This window comes from Phyllobates terribilis, unplaced genomic scaffold (assembly GCF_046119375.1).
Source record: "Phyllobates terribilis strain yellow unplaced genomic scaffold, ASM4611937v1 Scaffold_11__3_contigs__length_659146591, whole genome shotgun sequence".
Classification (NCBI taxonomy): domain Eukaryota; kingdom Metazoa; phylum Chordata; class Amphibia; order Anura; family Dendrobatidae; genus Phyllobates; species Phyllobates terribilis.
Genome location: NW_027362771.1, coordinates 101,885,945 through 101,904,327, shown reverse-complemented (window position 1 = coordinate 101,904,327; position 18,383 = coordinate 101,885,945).

The window sequence follows — 18,383 nt, the reverse complement described above, 5'->3', positions numbered from 1 at the left end:
GAATTTCTAGTAAAGTATTTAAAAAAAACACAACACCCAGAAAAAAGTCCTTTAATTGAAATAAACACACAATTCTTTATTGTTCTAAATTAAACCATACTTACCGTCACGCCCATTCCAGCTGAAGCCAACGATCTCCTGAAATAAAAGAAAAATAATAAAGCAACATCATCCTTACCTTTCCATGGTTCCCAGGACGGCTCCAGCTCTGCTACATCGAGATGACAGGCTGGACCTGCAGAACGCTGCCATCCAGCCTGTCATCCCGCAGACACTGAGAAGCGCAGGCATGCTTGCGCTCCACAGTGTCTCTCTGTGAGGGCATCCAGATGAGCCGAGTTCATGTCCAATGAACTCGGCTCACCTCATGCACGTCACTGACAGCGTGGGAAAATTCTCCTGCACTCAGCACTTCAGCGTGGGAGAATTCTCACGCTGAAGCGCTTCAGCGTGAGAATTTTCCCACGCTGTCAGTGACGTGCATGAGGTGAGCCGAGTTCATTGGACATGACCTCGGCTCATCTGGATGCCGTCACAGCGAGACACTGAGGAGCGCAAGCATGCCTGCGCTTCTCAGTGTCCGCGGGATGACAGGCTGGATGGCAGCGTTCTGCTGCGGTCCAGCCTGTCATCTCGATGTAGCAGAGCTGAAGCTGTCTGGGAACCATGGAAAGGTAAGGATGATGTTGCTTTATTATTTTTCTTTTATTGCAGGGGATCGTTGGCTTCAGCTGGAATGGGCGTGATGGTAAGTATGGTTTAATTTAGAACAATAAAGAATTGTGTGTTTATTTCAATTAAAGGACTTTATTCTGGGTGTTTGTGTTTTTTTTTAACTTTGACTATGGGGTTAGTAATGGGGGTGTCTTATAGACGCCTCTCCATTACTAACCTGGGCTTGATGTCAGATGGCATTATAAGCTGACATCAACCCCAGCCCTATTACTCCACTGCCACCGCTACAGGGCAGTGGGAAGAGCGAGGCTAAGTGCCAGAATTGGCGCATCCTATGGATGTGCCATTTCTGGGGCGGCTGACGGCTGGTGTTTCTAGCCTGGGAGGGGGCCAATATTCATGGCACCCTTCCTGGGCTATTAATATCAGCCCCCAGCTGTCTGCCTAGCCTTTGCTAGCTATTAAAATAGGGGGGACCCCACGTCAATTTTTTGGGGGGTCCCCCATTTTAATAGCTAGTAAAGGCTAGGCATTCAGCTGGGGGCTGATATTAGTAGCCTGGGAAGCTCCATGGGTATTACCCCCTTCCCAGGCTTCAAACATCTGCCCCAGCCGTCTGCTTAACCTCCGCTAGAGCCTAAAATTAAGGGGAACCCCACGCTAATTTTTTTTTAAATAAATCCTTTATTTTAACACTAAATGACAAGTACAGTAATCAACACTGTCACTGTACTTCATATATATGTGACTGACATGTTTCTATCCATCTAATCTATGTGTGATGCTCTATTCCTTCCATTCTAAATTGTCGGGTACCGCTGCTGAATTGCCGGCTGGCTTTTTTAAAGAGACGGTGCATGAAAACACTAATATTTTTTTTTATAAATCCTTTACACTAAATGACAAGTACAGTAATCAACACTGTCACTGTACTTCTTATATATGTGACTGATATGTTTCTATGTATCTAATCTATGTGTGATACTCTATTCTTTCGGTTCTAAATTGTCGGCTACCGGTATATGCCGCTGCTGAATTGCCGGCTTTTCATGTTTCACTGTGAGCACAGTTCCCATCGATTTGGGCAATCACTCTAATGCCACAACCACCATGGCTGTGGCATTACAGTGAGTGGCAGACAATCTCTGCATGATTGGTGCTCTAAATAGCGCCAGACATGCAGGACACGCTTTTGGTGCACGAACAGTTATCGAACATAACCTCGAGCAGCCGAATTTTTTGCAAATCGTTCTGGTTCGTCGAACAACTCGAACACCGCCCAAAACAGCTCGAATTTGAGATTGGCGAACAGTTCTAGTCGAACACCGCTCATCTCTAGTAGGGACAGTTCAGAGGAACAGTCTGGGAGCAGAGTCTCTGTAGGAGCTCTGCTCCACTACATGGGCCTAGGACTGAGGCCCAGGAGGGGAGCAGGGAGTAAGCTCCATTCTGTAGAAAGGATCCTAGGGGAGTACGGCGAGTGCAGGTGGCACCCGTACACCCCGAACCTGCCAAGTGTCAGGAGGATCTAGGCCGCAAGAAGGGGACAGGCCCCTGGCCCAGTTGTGCAACTTCAAGCCTCGTCTGGAAAAACCGGAGGCTTCTGGCTTCTATAGCCAAAAGCCAAACCCCCACTTCAATCCAAGTAAGGTCAAGCAGGTCTGTGCAACTCCGACGGACAGGGGGGACCTCGCAGCACCCGAACAGGATTCACAGTAGGAAGTGCAGGGCAGGAGGGAGTAAGACCCAGCGTGAAGTCGGTCTAGAGAGGCACATAAGAAAGTAGGGTTCTGCCAGGTACACCCGAGCTGCCTGAGGAAGGACTGAACCCCTGCCTGGTGAACTCAGCGCGACGCGGGAGGCTTGCACCAGTACAGTGCACCTGTGGACTGTCTAAGAACTGTGAGTAAATCTTGGATGACTGCACTGAGCTGCCTCCGCTCCTTTCTTTCGCTGGTGCCATTTCCCTCCCTGCACTACAATGCCCAGCGCAACCTGCATCGTTTTCACTGCCCTGAGGCCTGCTCCACCTGTGGGGAGTCGTTCCATCTCAAGCTGCCCTATCATCTGCCTCAGAGGACTGTCGCAGCGCTGGTGATCCTCACCAGACACCACAGGTGGCGTCACGACAAATCCCCTATAAATATCCCCTTTTTGCACTGACCGCCCTGGGTCACGGACCGGGCCAGCCACCGTGATCTCCCCCAAAAGCAGCCATAAGGCCCAACAGCCAAGTACCCCATGGCCCTGGGGGCGAGTCACATGCTCAGTACAGCAGTGACTAGCCCAGCCCCTGAAACAGACATCACTGACATAATTTCATTCAGGGTGGAGACAAAAACTGTGGTAACGTCCCATTCGAGTACCCCAATATACACTAGGGATTAAGAAATGATGTGTCATCAAAATGTAAATAAGTAAAAAAAAAACAAACAAACAAAGCAGTTAGAGTAGAGAGGGAAGAATAAGGATGTTTTAAACAAACCATATTTGAAAAACTTATATTATTAAAATAAGCAAAGACATTTAGGATGAAAATCAATACTAGTTTCAAACCACCCCTTTAATTTCTAGAGAAAACAGTGGGGACATTATTATTTTCTGTGGGCCTTATGATGCGCCACCTGGGCCGTGGGGTACTCTGTGCCAGGCCAGTCGTTGCTAGGGGAGATGTCACAGTGGCGGTGACCCGGTCCGTGACCCAGGGCGGTCAATCAAAAGGAGTATTATTTACATGGGATTTATAGTTTTTATGTACAGTTCGTGACACCACCTGTGGTATGTGGCTAAAGGGAGCCGCCGCGGCAGAGCAGGTCCCCTGGAGCTGGTGTAAATGCAGCAGAGTTGGTTTAGCTCTCCACAGGTAGAGCTTAGCTTCAGGGCAGTGTAGATGTTTCTGCTATGGTGTAGTGCAGAGGATGGCGCAGATAATGATAACAGAGACAGTAAGGTGCAGTCTTCAGGGTTTACTCACGGTTTCTTAGACTTCCAGTTACCAGTACTAGAGTAACTTCCCACGGCGTTCTGTGCTTACTCAGGGAGGGGTTCAGCAAACTCCCAGGTCTCTCCGGAGAGCGTAACGGGACCCCCTTCTGTGTATTCCCTTTGGCCGTCTCCCTGCACCTCACACCTAGTGTCCCAATCCAAGTGACCGCTGGCCTTGTCGGCCGACGTCTTCTCTGTCCCCTGGGTCCTCTATGGCTACCTTCTTGGTGAGACAGATGTGGCTTGTGGCTGCCGTACCTGAAATACTGCAGCATCAGGTTTCCTAGTTGAGGCTTAAAGAACTCTGCTAGTTTAGGGACCGATCCCCTCTGTGCGACCTGACTCCTCCACCTCCTGGTGTATTCGGGCGTACGGGTGGCCTCCAGCACTGCCCGTACCCCTGGGGTACCTTCCACGTTCCTGGAACCTTTCCTGCTCCTCTCTCTCTCTCTCCAGTCTGGGCCTCTCTGGCTAGGCCCTTCTCCGGAGCAGATCTCCGACAGAGCTCCTGCTCCCTCTACTTCTCCTCTCAGACTGTCTGTCCTTACAAGATGGCTTCCCTCTTTATACTATTCCTAACAAGTTCTCCCCTGATTTACTTCCTCCACCCACACCCACTACATGGTTCCCCCTACTTTAGTTCCCCCCACTCCAGCCAGGGACAGGGCTCAGCAGGGAAGCGACGCATCTTGCCCCTCCTGCTGGTCTGGAGTAGTGTAGTGTTGGATGCAGGTGTAAGGGTCCCAGGCAGTACTCCATCCTTACCTGAGAGTGAGATACCACACCTCTGGGTGAGATGCAGTACCTCTGTGGCGACTGAACCAGCAGGGGCGCTACACTTACAGGACTTAATATGACCGTCCAGATACCACACAAAGTACATTACATATTAGTGTGTAGGTGGGCAAAAGGCACTTATATTGTTTGGGGAAATGGAAACTATTACTGTTTTGGACACTATTGCTAACTGTTAAACACTATTTTAAAGAAGCACTCCCATGAAGTTTTTTGTTCTAAATCAACATAACTATACTCAAATACTGCCATCTTCTCCGGTATCCAGCATAGTTCTGCTCCTCTTCTGAGTGATGTCATTGCTCTTCACACTCTCCAGATCACTCTATGTTCTATGTGACACGCCCCCTGGGCCGTGGGGATACCTTGACCGGGCCTTGTAGATGCTGGGGGTTGTAGTCACCGTGGCGGCGACCCGGTCCGTGACCCAGGGAGGTCAAACCAGGGTAGTCTATGTGTCTCCGTTATATAGTCCGACTGCGCCACCTGTGGAATGCAGTTATTTGGGAACCGCCGCTGCGGAGCAGTCCGCTGAAGCTGGTGGTAGGTGCAGCAAGGTGATGTAACTCCCCACAGGAAGAGTGGAGCTTCAGGGCAGCGTGTATGGATGATGGTGGTGATAGTGCCGGGCGTTCTAGTGCTGTGAGTGCTGGCGCCGCAAGGAACACAGAGACAAGATGGTGCAGTCCCAGGGTCTTTGCTCACAGGTAAAGCAGTTCCAGTTACAGGCGCCAGTGCAAGGCCCACGGCGTCCTGTGTTCACGCAGTGAGGGGCTCGGACGACCCTCAGATATCTCCAGAGCATTTATCAGGACCCCCTTCTGTGTGTCCTCTCTGGCCTCTCTCCTTGTACCTCACACCTAGTGGCACCTCTGTCCAGTGTCCTCGGGCCTTAGCGGGCGACGTATGTTCCGTCCCCTGGGTCCTATGTGGCTACTTTCCTAGTGGCTGGTGTGGACGGCATGCTGTACTTAAAGTCCTGCAGCCTCCGGTTCCCAGTTGAGCCCTGTAGTCTCTGCTGGTTGGGGGACCCGGTTCCCCTTCTTTGGCCTTACCCCCCTACCTCCTGGCAGCGGCGGGCGTACGGGTGGCTTGCTGCACGGCCCGTACCCCAAGGGTCCCTTCTCTCCTCATTCCTGGAGCCGTCCTGCACCCTCTCCTTTCTTCTCTCTTTTCAGGCTCAGGCCTCCTGACTAGGCCCGCCTCTGGAGCAGAGCTCCTACAGAGCCCCTGCTCCTACACTCTCCTCCTCTGACTGAACTCTCTTCTAAGATGGCTAATCTCTTTTATATGCTTCTACTCAATGCGCCCAGGATCTACGTCCTCCACCCATCCACTACTTAGTTCCCCCTCTCTAAGTGGTTCCTCCCCACTCCAGCCACGGATCAGGGACACTTGTGCTCTCCCATAGGAGCATTCTCGCCCTGTCCCCCGGAAATGTGGTGTAGTGGATGTAGTGTTAGGGTCCTGAGCTATACTCCTTCCTTACCTGAGAGTGAGATACCACATCTCTGGTTGAGATGCAATACCTCTGTGGTGACCGAACCCTCAGGGGCGCCACATATGCGTGACCCTGAAGTCTTTTATAATGTAAGTCTATGGCGCCTCGTTCTCACGCACCATATAATGCACCCCCTGGGCCGTGGGGTACCCGGTGCCGGGTCGGTAGATGCTGGGGGTTGTAGTCACTGTGGCGGTGACCCGGTCCGTGACCCAGGGCGGTCAATCCAAGGGAAATTTATATGTATAGGTTTTATTGTCCGACTACGCCACCTGTGGGATGCGGCTAATGGAGGCCGCCGCTGCGGAACAGTCCTCTGAAGCTGGTGGTTTTGCAGCAAGGGTGGTATAACTCCCCACAGGAAGAGTTAGCTTCAGGGTAGTGTGTGGATGATGGTGGTTGTGCAGGGTGTCAGTAATAACCACAGAGTCAGTATAGTGCAGTCCCAGGGTCTTTACTCACAGTTGTCAATTAGGCAAGCATGGACTGGAGTACTGGCTAGAAGTAAGAGTCCGGTCAGCCTGGATGCAAACATAGAGTCCTCCTTGCCAGATGGAGTTGTAGGCCTGCCCTGCTCACTATACTCTTTGGCTTTACTGCTTGTAGCTGTGTTGTAGCCCACGTCCCTGGGTGTAATGTGCTGTGCTCACCCGTATGTCTGGCAGCTCGGGCCTTGTGCATGCGTCGCTCCTCCATGGCGGTCCTGGTCCCTCTGTGCTGCTGAGCCTCCGGGCGTCTGATGGGGCCAGGAGACCTGCAATCTCCAGCCCTATGGTATCTGCTGCTGGGCCTGCAGTGCCCCACAGCCTCGGACTCCGGTGTCCGGTCCTCGGTGATGATCAGCTAGGACGAGCTTCCTCAGCTCCAGTCCCTAGCTCCTCTCTCCTCGATGTCCTAAACCTAACTCCCTGACACTAACTAAACTAACCCCGCCTCCAGATCCAGTTGCCAAGGGGAGGGGCCTCCCCTTGCTGGTCTGGAGCCAGGAAGTGTTGCATGTATAGTGTACCTGACTGAAAGGGTGCCTGCTTGCTTCCAGGCATGGCATTACCTCTTTTGAGGGAGGCAATACCACTGTGGCAACCGGACCCTCTGGGGTGCCACATTCCCCCCTTGTTAACTTCAGTACTCCCGGACTGAGAATATAGAAAATTATTAACATTACAGTCATTAACAGGTTACAGTATAATCTGCAACCAGGTGTCCATTCCACTGAGCAAGGTGCAGTTTTAAGCAACATGAGGGACCCGTCTGAAAACCCCCAACGTAGGCCCTGGGCGCGGCTGCAGGGCATAGATGATCCAGGTGTTGGACCACGTCTTCGGCCACCTCAAACGGGTTTTTGTTCAGTGGTCTTTTAATGTAGCACAAAACAAGAAGGGGCACTTTAACAAGTGCAACTATTTACAATGGAGAATTCTTTGGTTATTCACCGTCCATAACCTACAAGTCTTTGTACCACTTTCGGGTAACTGGATAAACACATATAAAGCTTTCAAACTTGCAATGTCTCTGGCATACCCTTACGGGTAACTATATACAGCATACAATTTAATACTCTTATACTTTAAACTTTACATTTTAGTTTCTCCAACGGGCAGGGAGCTGACCTTTTGTACTCCTGGTCGATCTACGTAGTACATTAGTAGTCACTGCTCTACCCTGGTCCCTTGTGTCCACCCCTGGTGTGGTGGGTTCAGTGTGAAATACACTACGGGCAGTTTGAGGTAGCACTGGTAGGTTGGGCAATTTCCTACGAACTCTTTGGCTCACCGTGGGTACGACAGGTTCACTTCTAGCAGAGGGTATATTCTCCTGATCTGCTGATGATGAGGCTTCTGTCTCTGGGGCCAACTGTTCTTCCAACTCTTCTGGGACTTCTGCAGCTTCCGGTTAGGCCGCTTGGAGAAAGGTAATGACTGGCACGACAATTGCATTGTTCACCTGTGTCCACGACCGGGGAAATTCTCTGAGTACTGTTTGGACCACTTCCTCCACTTCCTCTGTGGGTTGACGGCTATCTTGGTCTTCTTTAGTGTGTTTTAATTGCTCAGGACATTTCTTCATGTGATCTCTGGAAACTGCCGCTGATGTTTCTCCTCCATCTTTGCTGATGAGGCACACTTTGGTGTTATCGTAACTCGAGGGTAGGATGGTGTACGGCTCTACCTCCCACTGGTCATCTAGTTTGTGGAGTCGTCTCTTTCTCTTAAGGACTTGTTCTCCAGGTGATAAGGGAACAGCAGGTGCGTGTTGATTATAAGTTTTCTCTTGCTTTTGTCTGGCCTGGGACAAACTTCTTTCAACACTCTCTTGCACTTTGCGGTACTGTTGCTGCTGCTCGGTATCCCAATCTGCATCTGGTGAGGTTGTCTCTGGTGTTAGGACTCCCATGTCTAAGTCGATGGGTAGCTTACCAGGTCTTGCTCTCATCAGGTAAGCTGGTGTACAGTTGGTGGAGTTCACTGGGATATGGTTATAGAGGTCCACCAGATCGGGTAGCTTCTCCGTGAAGACTGTAAATTTGGAGGAGGCGAGATAGTGCTTGAAGCACTCTGTCACAGCCCAGACTACGGCGAGGAACTCCAACTTGAAGGAACTGTAGTTATCCGGGTTCCTTTCAGTGGGCCGGAGCTTCCTGTTGGCATAGGCAACCACTCTTTCTCTGCCTTGCTGTATCTGGGACAGCACCCCTCCTAGTCCCACGTTGCTAGCGTCTGTATGGAGTATGAAGGGTTGGCCATAGTCGGGGTAGGCCAGGACTTCGTCTCCCGTGAGAGTCATCTTCAGTCTGCTGAAGGATTCGTCTTCCGGCTTATCCCATTTGAAAGGAGGATTTGGGTTTTTTGCCTTCCTGGACTGGCCTACTAGGAGGTCCTGCATGGATGCTGCTATCTTGGTGAAGACTTTGATAAACCTTCGGTAGTAGCCTACCAACCCGAGGAACTGCCTCACTTCCTTAATAGTGGAGGGTCTTGGCCAGTCCTTGATTACGGTGACCTTTTCAGGGTCTGGTGCTACACCTTCAGCGCTTACCACATGACCTAGGTACTGTACCTTGGGCTTCAACAGGTGGCATTTGGACGTCTTCACCTTCAGGCCAAAACCAGCTAGGGCTTCAAACACCTCTGCCAGGTGCTTCTGGTGGTCTTCATAGGAGTTGGAGTAGACAATGACGTCATCCAGGTAAAGCAGGACTGTCTCGAAGTTCTTGTGTTCTAGACAGCACTCCATTAACCGCTGGAAGGTTCCTTGGGCGTTGCAGAGCCCGAATGTCATGCAGTTGAACTCGCTGAGGCCCATCGGCATTGTAAATGCGGTCTTTTCTTTATCCGCCTCTGCTACAGGTGTTATGATCTGCTACAAGCACTAAGGAAAGACAGGAGATCTGTCCCTACAATAGAACTAAACTGGATCCCTACGATGTAGCGGGGAACCTGATCCTGCGATCAGACACGCTAAAGTCCTCGGCTAGTCTGTACGAAGACCTATAGATGCAAGGGAGGGATCCCTACAAGAACTAGGGACTGGGATAAAGTTGGACACCTCCTAGCAGAAATTGTAGCAGTAAAGACAAACACACAACATAGAACATAGAGGTCAGAAGACCTAGCAAAACTAATAGAGAAAGGTAACAGAGTACCAAGCTAGCTCAAGAGTAGAAAATACAATGAAGTCCAGCAAGGCCAGGAGGGCGGAGCCGGATTAAATAGGCAAAAATGGTCATGTGACCAGCAAACTAGAAAAAACCTAACAGGAGAGTTCTAACAGTACCCCCTCTTCTAAGAGGATCCTCTGGATCCCCTAGGACCGGGCCTATCAGGAAACCTCCTGTGAAACGCTCTGACAAGTCTGGAAGCAGAAACATCATCCGCCCTCACCCATGAGTTATCCTCGGGTCCGAAACCCTTCCAAGCGACGAGATACTGCAAACTCCCTCTATACCGTCTAGAATTTAGGATGCGGGAAATTTCATATTCCCCGTCTTCCACCACCGGAGGAACAGTGGCAGAGGCGTCACCAACCGACACATCAGCTTTTTTCAACAGAGAAACATGAAACACCGGATTAATCTTCCAGGAGGTAGGAACCTCCAACCTAACAGCAGATTGGTTAACTATCTGAAGCACCTGAAAGGGCCCTACAAACTTGGGACCCAATTTTTTCGAAGGAATCCTCAATCGCAGATTCTTAGAGGACAACCAAACCATGTCACCAATAGCAAACGAAACCTCTTGCCGTTTCCTATCAAAGTACCTCTTAGATTTTTTGTTAGCCTCCTGAAGATTATCATGCACATCCGTCCAAACTCTCTCCAAATCACCAGAAAAACTCTCCTCCTCAGGCACAGCCGATACCAATTTGGAGAATGACCCAAAAGACGGATGTCTCCCAGAACAACAAAAAAAAGGCGACCACCCAGCAGAAGAGGATGTATGGTTGTTAAGAGCAAATTCAGCAAGTGGCAGAAACTCAGACCACCCCTCTTGATTGTCTGCCACAAAGTAACGCAAGAACTGCTCAACATCCTGGTTCTTTCTTTCTGTCTGGCCATTAGACTCAGGATGATATCCGGAAGAAAACGACAAATGAACTCCCAACCTGTCACAAAAGGCACGCCAAAAACGAGCCACGAACTGAGGTCCCCTATCAGAAACAATGTCAGTAGGAACGCCATGAAGTCTGACAATTTCCTTGACAAATGCCTTAGCAAGTGTCTTAGCGCAAGGCAGTTTGATGAAGGGAACCAAGTGACACATCTTGCTAAAACGGTCCACGACCACCCAGATGACCGTGAAACCTTCAGAGGGGGGAAGGTCAGTAATAAAGTCCATAGCCAGATGTGTCCAAGGTGCACTAGGAACCTCCAGAGGGCAAAGCAACCCCGCAGCAGGAGCATGCGAAGACTTAGATCTAGCACACACAGTACATTGACGCACCCACTTAATGACTTCCTTCTGCCATCCAGACCACCAAAAACTGCGACCCACAAGTCTCTTGGTCTCAGAAATTCCTGGATGACCTGCCAACCGAGACTCATGACACTCAATAAACAAATCTCTCCTAAAGGTCCTAGGCACAAACAACCTCCCATGGGGAGTGTTAGATGGGACTTTCTCCTGAGCTTTAAGAATCTCATCCTCCAAAATGGAGTCCAAAGCAGCAATCACAACACCTTCTTGTAAAATGCTCTCCTCCTCCTCCTCAGCACTGACCATGGGAGAAAACCTGCGAGACAAAGCATCCGCTTTAACATTCTTGGTACCCGGGATGTAAGTAACGGAAAAATGAAACCGTGAGAAAAAAAGTGCCCACCTAGCCTGACGGGCATTCAAGCGCTTGGCAGCATCAAGATAGATCAGATTTTTATGATCAGTGAAAACCTGAATGGGAAATTCAGCACCTTCCAAGAGATGACGCCAGTGTTCAAATGCGAGTTTAATAGCCAGCAATTCCCGATTACCAATATCGTAATTAAGTTCAGTCTCAGAAAATTTTTTTGAAAAAAAGGCACAGGGATGTACTCCATCCTTGCTTTCCTGAGACAACACCGCACCAACCCCCACAGAAGAAGCATCAACCTCAACCAAAAACGGCTTAGTCACATCAGGCTGCATAAGGATGGGAGCAGAGGTGAACCTCTCCTTTAGAAACACAAAAGCTTCAATGGCCTCAGAAGTCCACTGAACCGCATTAGCACCTTTCCTAGTGAGATCGGTCAGCGGTTTGACAATAATAGAAAAATTTTTTATGAATTTTCTGTAATAATTGGCGAAACCCAAAAACCTCTGTATCGATTTCAAACCAATAGGCCTAGGCCATTCCTGCACAGCTTGAACTTTAACCGGGTCCATCTCAAAACCTTCACTGGAGATAATGTAACCCAAAAAACTAATTCTCTGTACAGCGAACTCACATTTCTCTAGCTTAGCAAAAAGCGAATTGTCCATTAATAACTGTAAAACCTCACGTACGCTCCGCCAATGAGACTCCAGATCAGGCGAATAAATCAGAATGTCATCCAAATACACAACCACATTTTTGCCGATCAAAGGTCTAAGGATGTCATTAATAAGATTCTGAAAAAATGCTGGAGCATTGGTGAGACCAAAAGGCATAACCAGATTCTCAAAATGACCCACAGGAGTGTTAAAAGCAGTCTTCCATTCATCACCCTCCTTCATGCGCAACAAATTGTATGACCCCCGGAGATCAAATTTAGAGAACCACTTGGCCCCCACTAACTGGTTAAACAAATCAGGAATCAATGGCAGTGGGTAAGGATTGCGTACAGTAATTTTATTAATCTCACGAAAGTCCAGACAAGGACGTAAACCGCCATCTTTTTTTTTAACAAAAAAAATATCCAACAGCCACAGGAGACTTGGAAGGCCTAATGTGACCGGCGGCCAAGCTTGTCTGTATGTATTCCTCCAAAGCCTTTCTCTCAGGAGTAGTAAGATTAAATAAATGACTTTTAGGAAGAGTCGCTCCAGGGACAAATTCAATGGTGCAATCATAGTCTCTATGGGGAGGCAAAATTTGTGACTCTTCCTCAGAAAAAACTCTCCAAAAATCCTGAATAGGTACAGGTAATTCCCCTTTTTCCACCCCAGCAATACGCCCGTTACAACACTTGTCATAACATTTAGGGCTCCAGGACTTAATTTCATTGGTAGACCAATCCAGTACAGGATTATGCAATTTTAACCAGGGCAACCCCAATATCACTGGAGAAGGCAAATTATTCAATACTACCAAATCCAAATTCTCTTGATGAACACCATTAATAGTGAGGGGAAACTCACAGACCTTGTGAGTAACACTCTTCAAGGGAGAGCCATCAACAGAAACCACGGCAATAGGGGATGACAAAGGTTTAGGTTTTAATGTAAGTTTTTCCAAGAATCCCCCATCAATCACATTCAGAGTAGAACCACAATCCACAAATACCCAAAATTCAATTAATTCTTCCTGAGCAGCAGTAGTAGCAGATAGGAATACTCCCTTAGTATTTAAACAGGCTATACATGTATAACTGACCATTTTTTTTTCTTTGTTCATACAAAGCACACAGTTCTTAAAAAAATGACCAGAATTTCCGCAATAGAAGCACAAACCTTCAGAAAGCCTGCGGTCTTTTTCCTGAGAGCGGGGTGTCATCGCCCCAATCTCCATCGGCTCTCCTTTGTCAGCACAGACCCTCTCAAGACTCGGAGCTGACATAGCAGAGGATTTGCTCTCATTAACCCTAGCACGCAGTCTCCTGTCCACCCGTATAGCTAATTGCATAGCCTCCTGCAAGTTTCCAGGTGTGGGATAAGCAATCAGCAAATCTTTAACCCTTTCACCTAGCCCCGCAAGAAACAAACTTTTCAAAGCTGAATTGTTCCACCCCACCTGGGCAGACCACCGACGGAAGTGAGAACAATATTTTTCCACATTACCTGATCCCTGCCTCAAACGTCTCAATTCAGACTCAGCAGATGAGACACGATCAGGATCATCGTACAACAAACCCAAAGCAGAAAAAAAACTATCCACTGATCTAAAGCACAGATCACTAGGTTGGAGAGAAAAAGCCCATCCCTGAGGATCCTTGCGCAAAAGTGACATTATGAACCCTATGCGCTGTGATTCATCACCAGAGGATCCGGGTCTTAAATGAAAATACAATAAATAAGCATTTTTAAAAGAAAAAAAATCTTGTTGTTCACCAAAAAATAGATCAGGCAGACGTACCTTTGGCTCCACAAAATGTGCTCCAGAACAGCTACTCACGTGTTGTTGGAGCTCGGCCACCTCCAGAGAGAGTCCCTGCAAGCGTTAAGCCAAATCTTGAAGCAAGACCATGATGGAAACTGGAGGTCTTTCCTTAGAGAAATTTTTTGGGCTGGACTTACTGTTATGATCTGCTACAAGCACTAAGGAAAGACAGGAGATCTGTCCCTACAATACAACTAAACTGGATCCCTACGATGTAACGGGGAACCTGATCCTGCGATCAGACACGCTAAAGTCCTCGGCTAGTCTGTACGAAGACCTATAGATGCAAGGGAGGGATCCCTACAAGAACTAGGGACTGGGATAAAGTTGGACACCTCCTAGCAGAAATTGTAGCAGTAAAGACAAACACACAACATAGAACATAGAGGTCAGAAGACCTAGCAAAACTAACAGAGAAAGGTAACAGAGTACCAAGCTAGCTCAAGAGTAGAAAATACAATGAAGTCCAGCAAGGCCAGGAGGGCGGAGCCGAATTAAATAGGCAAAAATGGTCATGTGACCAGCAAACTAGAAAAAACCTAACAGGAGAGTTCTAACAACAGGAACCTGCCAATACCCACTGGTGAGGTCCAAAGTAGAGAAATAATTAAGGGACCTTAATGCAGCTAGTGACTCCTCAATCCTGGGTAATGGGTAGGCATCTTTATGTGTAATGCGGTTAATTTGCCTGTAGTCAACACACATTCTCATTGTACCATCCTTTTTCCTGATGAGAACTAATGGAGCTGCCCAGAGGGTACAACTATCTCTTATCACCCCAGCCTCCTTCATCTCCCGTAACATTCCTTTGGCACATTGATAGTGAGCTGGGGGAACAGGCCGGTACCGCTCTTTAATGGGTGCATGATCTCCCGTGGTGATATGGTGTTGTGCCCCTTTTACCTGCCCGAAATCTAGAGTGTGTTTGCTGAAGACCCACTCATACTCCTGGACCACCCGGTATACTCCATGGTTTTGGTGCTGAGGGGTGGAGTCAGTGCCCACGTGTAGCTTCTGACACCAGTCCTCCATCTGTCCCTTGGAGCCATTATCCTCCGCCGGTTTGGATGGAGGTAAGGGTTCCACTGTCTTTATAGAGTTGTTACTGACGATGAATAATTTGGCAAGGGTAGCATACCGGGGCAAATGAACCTCTTTCTCCCCACAATTCAGGATGCGGACTGGCACTCTCCCATGGCGGACATCAACTACCCCCCTGGCTGTCAAGATGGTGGGCCTACTGTCAGAGTATATGGGCTCTACCAGGGCCTGGTAATCTCGACCCCTGAGACCGATTGCTGCCCGACACCATATCAACATTTCACTTCTAGGGGGCATGGCAATGGGGAATGGGTCACTCATCCTGACACTGACAATTTCACCACCAGACAGTTCTACCTGTTGTCTTCTCATCAGGGCTCTGATCTCTCTCTGCAGAACCCGCTGCTGACTGGAACTAGCGGTCTCTGCAACCTGCTGTAATAAGACAATAATTTCTGAAAGACAATTTTCAATGACATTAGTGCCTAAGGTTATCATGGGATGACTTTCTCGGCGATCAAAGTCAACAATTATCATTCTTTGTGATGGCAACTCTACTCTGCCAACCTTTATGGTCACTTCTTTATACCCCACCTGAGGCAAGGGCTGACCATTGCTGTCATAGATGCTAAGATGTTCTTCTGGACGGCGGGTAATGTCCGAATCAGTCCAGTATCGTTTATAAAGGATGTACGACATAGTGGTCACCAGGGACCCAGTGTCCAGCAACGGTCTCATTGGGATGCCATCAAGCACGACAGGTAGGACCGGCCGTCCTCCCACGTACTTATCTCGCCAGCTTTGTGGGCCTGGTGGTCTTACTTCTGGGGGTTGGCCCTCTGCCCCAGGTTTTACTCGTTTAAATTGCAGTACCTTGCATAGTGTCCTGCCTTGTGACAGCGGCGGCAGATGGGTTGTCCGTCCTGATCGTAGCGGTCGCTGTTCCTCCCTCTGGTTGGTGGAATCCTTCTCTGTCGTCGCCACGGGACGTCCTCTGGACTGGAAGCCAGCTGGATCTTTTCCTTGGGGGACTCTTACATGGACTGCACCGTTTTGGCCAGTGCAGCTACACTTTTAGTCAGCTCCTGGACCTGAAGGTGCAGGTCTCTAGACGGGGCATTGTCTAGAGTCTGTGCATCAGCCCCTACAGGTTCTGGGGAAAAGGATGCCACCTCCTGGTGGTATGTGATAGCTGGGCGCCGGTGGGATGTAGCGCCACCTGGTGTTGACTCTCGCAGCACCCGGATGGCTCTGTCTTTAAATTGTGCAAAGTCAAGATCGGGGTTTTACAGAGCCATTATGCGCAGCTGTGTCCGGTGAGCGCTGGACAGGAGCCCCTCAATAAACTGCTCAGTAAGCAATCTGTTCTCATCATGCACACTGTCAGGGTCTACCTGTTTGATGGCCCGCAGCGCCTCCTGCAGGTTAAGAGCATAGTCCTGTACACTGTCCTGCACCCTTTGTTTGCACCCGTAAAACTTCATTTTTATTTCAGCTGCAGTGCGGGTGTCAAAGGTGTCCTTTAGTCGGGCCAGTATTTCCTTCACAGTACCTTTGTCTCTGCCCAGCCATGACTTCACTTTTCTCTGGGCTGCACCGATTAACTGACCTATGAGGATGCTTACTTTCTGCTCCTCCGACAGGGGGTACACTTTAAACAAGCTGCGCAGTCTTTCTTCAAAGTCACTCAGGGTGTGCGACTCCCCTGAGTACTGGGGCAGCCACGCCGCTCCCAGTATGTATGACATTGATAACAGCATTACGGTGGCAGCGGCCGCGCCTGCGGCTGAACTTTCCTCCATGTTGGGCGTCTTCCTCCCCCGTAGTGAACCGTGGCCTACCTTCTTTCACCTTGCTCCTGGTAGGCTGCAGTTCCGCCGGTGACGGTCTCCTTCAGGACCTGGAGTCGCACGCGTCTGACGTAAGCGCTCACTGGGGCTCCTTCCAGGACCTGGCGTCGCACGCGTCTGAGGTAAGCGCTCACTGGGGCTCCTTCCAGGACCTGGCGCGGCACGCGTCTGACGTAAGCGCTCACTGGGGCTCCTTCCAGGACCTGGCGCTGCATCAGTGCGTGAGGCGGGGCTTGATCTTCGCGCGCTTCCAGCGGTTACGCCCCTCTTCTTCCAGCGCGGCGACCCGGAAATGACGGACAATGGTGGGAAACAGCGGCAATTGGCGCGAAACTTCACCACGGTATGCGACACAGTTCTTTAAGGCCGGTGGCAACGGGCACGAAATCCTGCCGACTACGCCAAAGTTGACGCACCCCCTGGGCCGTGGGGTACCCGGTGCCAGGTCGGTAGATGCTGGGGGTTGTAGTCACTGTGGCGGTGACCTGGTCCGTGAGTCAGGGCGGTCAATCCAAGGGAAACTTATATGTATAGGTTTTATTGTCCGACTACGCCACCTGTGCGATGCGGCTAATGGAGGCCGCCGCTGCGGAACAGTCCTCTGAAGCTGGTGGTTTTGCAGCAAGGGTGGTATAACTCCCCACAGGAAGAGTTAGCTTCAGAGCAGTGTGTGGATGATGGTGGTTGTGCAGGGTGTCAGTAATAATCACAGAGTCAGTATAGTGCAGTCCCAGGGTCTTTACTCACAGTTGTCAATTAGGCAAGCATGGACTGGAGTACTGGCTAGAATTAAGAGTTCGGTCAGCCTGGATGCAAACATAGAGTCCTCTTTGCCAGATGGAGTTGTAGGCCTGCCCTGCTCACTATACTCTTTGGCTTTACTGCTTGTAGCTGTGTTGTAGCCCACGTCCCTGGGTGTAATGTGCTGTGCTCACCCGTATGTCTGGCAGGTCGGGCCTTGTGCATGCACCGCTCCTCCGTGGTGGTGCTGGTCCCTCTGTGCTGCTGAGCCTCCGGGCGTCTGATGGGGCCAGGAGACCTGCAATCTCCTGCCCTACGGTATCTGCTGCTGGGCATGCAGTGCCCCACAGCCTTGGACTCCGGTGTCCGGTCCTCGGTGATGATCAGCTAGGACAAGCTTCCTCAGCTCCAGTCCCTAGCTCCTTTCTCCTCGATGTCCTAAACTCAACTCCCTGACACTAACTAAACTAACCCCACCTCCAGATCCAGATGCCAAGGGGAGGGGCCTCCCCTTGCTGGTCTGGAGCCAGGAAGTGTTGCATGTATAGTGTACCTGACTAAAAGGGCCCCTGCTTGCTTCCAGGCATGGCATTACCTCTTTTGAGTTAGGCAATACCACTGTGGCAACCGGACCCTCTGGCGTGCCACACATACACTTACATTGTAAAGGCTTTCGGGTCATGGAAAGCCCAGTGTGACCTGGAGAGTCTGCAGAGCTGTGATGTCACTCAGATAAGGAACAGAACAGCACTGGATCCTGGAGAAGATGGCTATCGGTGAGTATATTAACACACACTACACTACATACACAGGTTTTGTATTAAACAAACTTCATGTGAGGGCTTCTTTAAGGGCACTATTTCAGAGTGGCTTTATTTTTTTCACAGGCATTGTCTGTGTATTATTTTTTTTGAGAATAATTATAATAATGATGCAATTTTTGTCACTGTGCCACAAACGGGTACAGTTATGGAGCAATTAAAGCAGCAACAGGTACAGATATGAGAGTTGCACAGGATGGAGTTCAT